Below are 7896 nucleotides of genomic sequence, written 5' to 3'. Positions count from 1 at the left end.
GAGTGGTTTGAGTCTCAACAGGCCCCGTTTCAGGGGTTGAAGGACGCTCTAGGCAAAGCTCTTGTTTTAGCCACAACAGTCTTCGAGAAGGAGCTTATAGTTAGAATTCATGCTTCTATGGTGGAGATGGCAACTGTGTATCTTCAGTACTATCCGGAGCACGCACGGCCGGTTTCGTGTGTCTCATGAAGACTGTTCCCGCTAGAGAAAAGAAAATAGTCTGTTTCTTAGCTTGAGGCTTCGATAGTTTTGTTCACTTCGGAGGAATTCGGGTCTGCCTAGAGCATAAAAAGCTTTTCACTTGAAGACCGACAACAGGCTTTTATGAAACTTCCTGGCAGATTAAAACTGTGTTCCCGACCGAGACTCGAACTCGGGACCTTTGCCTTTCGCGGGCAAGTGCTCTACCAACTGAGCTACCGAAGCACGACTCACGCCCGGTACTCACAGCTTTACTTTTTACTTCTGCCAGTACCTCGCCCCTACCATCTGCCAGAAAGTTTCATATCAGCGCACACTCCGCTGCAGAGTGAAAATCTCATTCTGGAAACAGGCTGTTAGTTGGATGATGGCGTGCCCCAGGCACACAGGCAGAATTACTAGCTGGGCTACCCATATTCCCGTCTTTCAAATGTCGGAGGCACCGCTAATGTCACTGCTGCTGGTTTTAGTCGTATGTTTCAAATTCATTCGGAAGAAAATGAAGTAATTGGGAATGAGTAAATCTGATATTCGGAAATTTCCCTAATTGGGAGATTTCACTATGCTATTTAAAGAGATCGCCCTACACCAGGAGAAGGACAAAGTTCTGAGGGCCATGAAACAGAGGAATAAGAAAGGGGAGAAGGTCAGGCCGCATACTCTTAAAAGTTCAGCGTGGGATGACAGGTGCTATCCACTCCGCTCGCCAGATTATTGAAAAACACAGTGAGACATCAAGGCAACTGTAGCTTTATCCGAGTCCCACACAATTTGATTTGGCTTGCCCTGCCTGAGCATAGAGTACCTGAAGAACCTGTCAAAGTGCTCTACCACGACCCAATGGGCTGTTGGAGTAGCGGACGGTTTTCCCAAGGATACAGTCACAAGTGAACGGGAGATCTGCAGAAAACTGCACCGTGGATGTTGCTTTATGCTGATGATGTGCTACTGCCTTCCGAAAATGAGACTTGAAGAAGTAGCTCTACGATTCAACATAAAATGCAGTATCTCACCACAGGTGCACATGACTCAGATTCCATCAGACTCAATAGCGTTGACAGGACTTTTAAGTAGCTGGGCTCGACAATTTCTGCTGATGAAAATCTCAGCTCAGAATTCTCTAACCTAGTGAGCGGAACATGGCTCACGTGGCATTCTGCGACTAGTGTGCTCTGTGACCGGAAGGTTCCAAACAGGCGGAAGTATACCGATCGGTAACCCGTTCAGTTGCACTGTATGGTACTGAATGCTGGCGTTTAACAAAAGATGACGAACAACGACTTGCTGGCCGCGAAACAGAGATGCTCAGATGGGTATACGTGCATTAACACTGCACGATTATGTCACTAGTGAAGTTCGTCAGTTATGTGGGGTAGTAGCAACAGCAGACAAGGTGGAAGGAAGTCATCTGCGATGCTGCGGCATGTTCTTGGAGCACAAGCTACAACAGTGGTAACGGTAAACCATGAGTAGGACGGTCTAGCTGGTGACTGCTTGAGCACTGCACGACGGTCTTCAGATCTCAGGCCTGCACCTTGATCTGGCACAAGACCGTCAAGTGTACTAATCTTCCGCGTAGGTGATGCAATTCGGCAAGTTGATAGTTTTTCCAATAAAACATGTCTGCAGTTCAGAGTGTATTTACAGCACGTTTGTACAGCATACTAATTACACATGATGCAGGCAACGTAGCGTGACTTGATTGTGTGAATATGTTACGTTCGCCTCAAAGACTAATGCAGCGGTCACGTGACATAAGCTGCTCAAACACTGCTCTCTGCCGTGGTTCCATGCACACAGCTTATATAAATTAACAACAACAAAAATTAAATACATATATTGTTGATTGTCTAAATTTTCACAGATCTGAACGGTTTAGTGATGAATGGAACTTGCTTCTGTTGAGTTCCCGTATAGAGTAATAGTTTTACAGATTTACAAGGATTATCTCCCCTAAAAGTAAAATTCAAATTGTTCAAATGGCTCTGAGCACTTTGGGACTCAACATCTGAGGTCATCAGTCCCCTAGAACTTAGAACTACTTAAACCTAACTAACCCAAGGACATCGCACACATCCATGACCGAGGCAGGATTGGAACCTGCGACCGTTTCAGTCGCGCGGTTCCAGACTGAAGCGCCTAGAACCGCTCGGTCACACCAAATATACAATTCCAATTGCTGATACAATGCATTACATGAGAGCGTTAAGTGCTTTTAAAGTAAGCAGATTCAGTTTTTGACAATATTATTTTAAATATTAAGAATGTATTTATTTCTTTTTTACCTGAAAATTCGGTAAATCAAAATTTTTTTGTCTGTTTACATTCCTGTTCTGGTGACGATCTTTAACGAGTAGTACAACCGCAATTAAAATAGAAATCAGCTAACTATCCAGCAGAGTGTTTGTTTTGTAAAGTGAACATTAACGTATAAGACAATCACTGACTTTAATGTACGTATCCAATGACCACTGTGGGTATAGTAAACTACTGTTGACACGATGTTGGTGTATTCTGAATATATTGTCCCATTCTGCTACATTACGAACGGGTAAAATGGCGACAGAGGGAAAAAAGAGCAAACCGCACCACCAATTGTGAGAAACTCTAAGCAGGAGAAAAAGGAAGAAGAAGAAGAAGAAAAAGAAGATAGTTATAGTGATGGTGATGAGAAGGAAGGGTAACACCCATGTATGCCGTGGGCCTACGGTTGTGGTTCCCACGGAATTGGTTTCAATGTTATTTGCGTATTATCATCAGTATGTAAACACTTTACAGTTTATAAGACACGTTGCTAAATCCTGGAAGGACTTATCTGTAAGGGAACGGATGGGGACATCAATACGATGCTGCGAGTATGTGAGACATGTGCCGTAAATAAACCCGCGTAGGACACGAAAAAACATATTTTGACATCGAAACAAAGACAAAGCAGATGGAGTTGTATGTTGATTTTGTGGGTTCATATCCGAGATCGTGAGCGGGAGAAAAGTAGCTTCTTTTGTGTGTGGATACGTTTTCAAGGTTCTGATTGTTTCCTATTGGGACCACAGTTCCACAAGCTCCTGTGTATAGGTTGAAGAGAGAGACTACACAAACCCGTCGTTCAGCAGGAGGGTTAACTGTAATAAACGAGTGGCCTTCATTGCTTATGTTAGTTATATCACACCCGTTGCGACTCTGGAATAGCTTATGTACGTGTTCTACATCTATATCTACGTATATACTCTGCGAACCAATGTGAAGTGCATAGAAGAGGGTGCGTCAAATTTGTATCAGTTATTTGGGATTTTTTGCGTTCAATTCACCCTCCCTATGGGGGAGATATATAGCGGGCCGTAGTATATTGTTGTTGTTGTTGTTGTTGTGGTCTTCAGTCCTGAGACTGGTTTGATGCAGCTCTCCATGCTACTCTATCCTGTGCAAGGTTATTCATCTCCCAGTACCTACTGCAACCTACATCCTTCTGAATCTGCTTAGTGTATTCATCTCTTGGCCTCCCTCTACGATTTTTACCCTCCACGCAGCCCTCCAATACTAAATTGGTGATCCCTTGACCGTGTCCTACCAACCGATCCCATCTTCTGGTCAAGTTGTGCCACTAACTTCTCTTCTCCCCAATTCTGTTCAATACTTCCTCATTAGTTATGTGATTTACCCATTTAATCTTCAGCATTCTTCTGTAGCACCACATTTCGAAAGCTTCTATTCTCTTCTTGTCCAAACTATTTATCGTCCATGTTTCACTTCCATACATGGCTAGACTCCATACAAGTACTTTCAGAAAAGACTTCCTGACACTTAAATCTATACTCGATGTTAATAAATTTCTCTTCTTCAGAAACGGCGTCCTTGCCATTGCCAGCCTACATTTTATATCCTCTCTACTTCGACCATCATCAGTTATTTTGCTCCCCAAATAACAAAACTCCTTTACTACTTTAAGTGGCTCATTTCCTAATCTAATTCCCTCAGCATCACCCGACTTAATTAGACTACATTCCATTATCCTTGTTTTGCTTTTGTTGATGTTCATAATATATTACAATTACAATTAGTATATTACTAGAGTTGTAATTTAAAGCCAGTTCTTCAAACTTTATCAATAGATGGTCTCAGGGTAGTTTCCCTCTATCTTCAGAAGGCTGCCAGTTCAGTTCTTTCAACATCTCAGTGACACACTCCCGTGGGTGAAACAAATCTGTGACCGTTCGTGCTGCCATTCTCTGTATGCGTTGAATATGCCATGCTATTCCTAGACAAAGCCTGAAACGCAAAGGATATACCAGAATCGAAGTTTACTTTGAAGACCAATCCGCCACTGGCTAATTTATTGTCCATTGAACATGGAAATGGAGGACAGCTCAGAAAAATATATTGGCTTCTCATCAGCGGAATACTTTGGTTTAGGATTGAGGAAGACGTTCCAGTCAATTTAGAGTTAGATCTCGTGTGCATCTGGGGAATTTTGGTAAAATGAGCAGGGCAGAAGCGAAGTACATGGGAAAACTCTTACCACGATTTACGGCCCCTACGAAATTGTCATTTTTGTGACTCCTGTCTCGGTCTTTATTAAAGAGTTGGCAATGACAAAGGGCAAAGGAAAGCAAGGCACATATTTCGTAGCTTAAACTGGCGTACAGCCAGAATGATGTGTAATGTGGGAGACCATTGTAAGGTTTGTTTTCCCACCTTGTACTTAAGTTCGTTTTTGCTGTTGTACCCCCCTTCCGGATCAGTGCGTGCTTGTATGTTACCATGGCCGAATAAGATTAGTCTCTGACAATACTGTATATGTTCAGAATAAGTTTTATTACTGTTATTATATTATTGTTATTATTATTATTATTATTGCTATTTGTTCTGTGTCCAATTTTAGGGAAGAATTATTTCTGAGAACAGGATAATTCATTTTGACATTAACTGCCAAGCGTTTGTAGTGATCTCATTTGAGTTTCATCCGCTAATACATGTTTTCCGATAGATGTGATACAAGCCCATGGTTATAAATACCCAAGTGTCCCAAGCTTTCTCCAGCCCCCCTCGGTCGTTTCCATACGTTTGACGACGTAAACCACGAACGCGAGAATATCTTTCCTTTATTCCTCCCTCTTACGGTTGCAAACTCACGATTGAGGTATCACAGAATGGTCCGACTGAGATACCACAGAACGGCGGCATAATAAACTGGAAAAATCTTGTCTCGTATTCTAGTGCGTCCAGGTGTCCAACGTCAGTCATGTTCTGATGTCAATCCCCTAGGGAATACGTAATAAACGGAATAAATAATAAACTGGAAAAATTTTGTCTCGTATTCTAGTGCGTCCAGATGTCCAACGTCAGTCACGTTCTGATGTCAACCCCTACGGAAGCGACAAGGTGGTGAATTATTTCGTCCTTGCTTCACAGGTGAGAGTGATGTCACGAACTGGCGTAGCGATCCACGGCACTTCCCCGTCTCCAGATTTCATCGGGCGCCCCACAGCCGCAGCGACGGTGATGTGCTGTGTGCCGTGACGCAGGTCACAGCTAATGCGTGCAGCGTGGAATGGAGGAGGAGGGGGAGGGGTAGGGGGTTGTGGCGGCCGTGCGTAGCGCAGTCCGGGACTCGCGTCCGCAGCCGAAGTCGCTTACGCACCCGTCAGCGCTGACGCTCCAGCAGAAGGCAGCCGGCGCGTTGCCTGCTGCTGGGAGAGAGATTTTAATCTGTGGTGTTTGGCCTGGTGGAGGAACAGTGCTGACGTACTCTTGCTGACCACCGAACTGTGATCCAACGAGTTTGGTTCGGCCTCCGCCTCCCCGCAGGGCCTCATCGACTGCAGGACCTCTGGGTTTGCCCTCCCCCACTTCCCTCGCACTGCCTTCTGTCATACTCCCTAGACTCTACGCTGTACACATACACATCACAGACTCTGAGTGACGTAGTTACACTGAACACATAAACACATTTCATAATGAAACACGTGAGATTAACGGAAGACGAATAATGCCATTCCACATTTTTACAGTGACGCTTTTGGGTGATTCTCCCCACCCGTCCCTGTGAGGTCTGCGTTACTTCTCTCGTGCTACACATATTTGTGGAGTTGTATTTTAAAACATTTTTCTCAGCAAGTGGACAAACATAAAACAGCCATTTTCAGTCCATCTCTATTCATTACGTAGTTATTTTCTGTCATGCACTTAATGGTTTAGATATATCTGTCTTTTATAGGCAAATGTTTGAACACAACGAAAACAACACTCACTAGAAGTTCCACATCGGATTATTGCCCGGATTTTCATAGCCAAATGCGGGTAAGGAATGAAAGAGGAAGCCAGTTGGTAGAATTGTGCACAGACCATATAGCTTAGTCATAGCTAACACTTGGTTTAAGAATCATGGAAGAAGTCTGTATACGTGGAAGTGGCCTGGAAACACTGGACGGTCTCAGAGAGATTATACAATGGTAGGACAGAGATTTAGGAACCAGGTTCTAAATTCTAACACATTTCCAGGAGTAGATATGGAATCTGGCCACAATCTATTGGTTATGAACTTATATTAATACTGAAGAAACTGCAAAAATATGCGAATTTAAGGAGATGGGACCTGGATAAACTGAAAGAATCAGAGGTTGTACAGAGTTTCAGAGAGAGTATTACGGAACTATTGACAAGAACGGGGGAAGAAAATACAGTAGAATAAGAATGGGTACCTTTGAGAGATGAAATAGTGAAGGCAGCAGAGGATCAAGCAGGTCAAAGGACGAGGGCTAGTAGAAGTCCTTGGGTAACAGAAGAAACATTGAACTTAATTGATGAAAGGCGAAAATATAAAAATACAGTAAATGAAGCAGGCAAAAAGGAATACACGCGTCTCAAAAATATGAGATCGACAGGAAGTGCCAGATGGCTAAGCAGCGATGGCTAGAGGACAAATGTAAGGATGTAGAGGCATATATCACCAGGGGTAAGTAGACACAGCCCACAGAAAAATTAAAGAGACCTTTGGAGAAAAGCGAACCACTTGTATGAATACCAAGTGCTCAGATGGAAAACCAGTTCTAAGGGCAGAAGGGAAGGCAGGAAGGTGAGAGTAGTATATAAAGGGTCTATACAAGGGCGATGTAGTTGAGGGTAATATTATGGAAATGGAAGAGGACGAAGATGAAGATGAAATGGGCGATATGACACTGCATGAAGCGTTTGACAGAGGACTGAAAGATCTAAGTCGAAACAAGCCCCCAGCAGTAGACAACATTCCATTACAACCACTGGTGGCCTTGGGAGAGCCAGCCCTGACAAAACTCTATCACCTGATGAGCTAGATGACAGGCGAAATACCTTCAGACTTCAAGAAGAATATAATAATTCCAATTCCAAAGAAAGCAAGTGTTGACAGGTGTTAAAATTACCGAACTATCAGTTTAATAAGTCACGGGTGCAAAATGCTAATTCTTTGCAGACGAATGGAAAAACTAGGAGAAGGCGACCTCAGGGAAGATCAGTTTGGATTCCGTAGAAATGTTGGAACACGTGAGGCAATACTGACCCTACGAGTTATCCCAGAAGATAAGTAAAGGAAAGGCAAACCTACGTTTCTAGCATTTGTTGACTTAGAGAAAGTTTTTGACAATGTTCACTGGAATACACTTTCAAATTCTGAAGGTGGCATGGGTAAAATACAGGGAACGAAAGGCTATTTACAATTTG

General features: G+C 43.3%; 1 non-coding gene across 1 annotated transcript; it reads right to left on the bottom strand.

The window, feature by feature from the left end:
* Positions 1 to 351: 351 nt before the first annotated feature.
* Positions 352 to 426, bottom strand: Trnas-cga. Its single transcript has one exon. It is a non-coding gene; the product is annotated as a tRNA-Ser (tRNA).
* Positions 427 to 7896: the final 7470 nt, after the last annotated feature.

The sequence above is a fragment of the Schistocerca piceifrons genome, chromosome 4 (assembly GCF_021461385.2).
Source record: "Schistocerca piceifrons isolate TAMUIC-IGC-003096 chromosome 4, iqSchPice1.1, whole genome shotgun sequence".
NCBI classification, from domain to species: domain Eukaryota; kingdom Metazoa; phylum Arthropoda; class Insecta; order Orthoptera; family Acrididae; genus Schistocerca; species Schistocerca piceifrons.
Note: the sequence above shows the minus strand (reverse complement) of the source record. Positions and strands in the feature narration are given on the sequence as shown.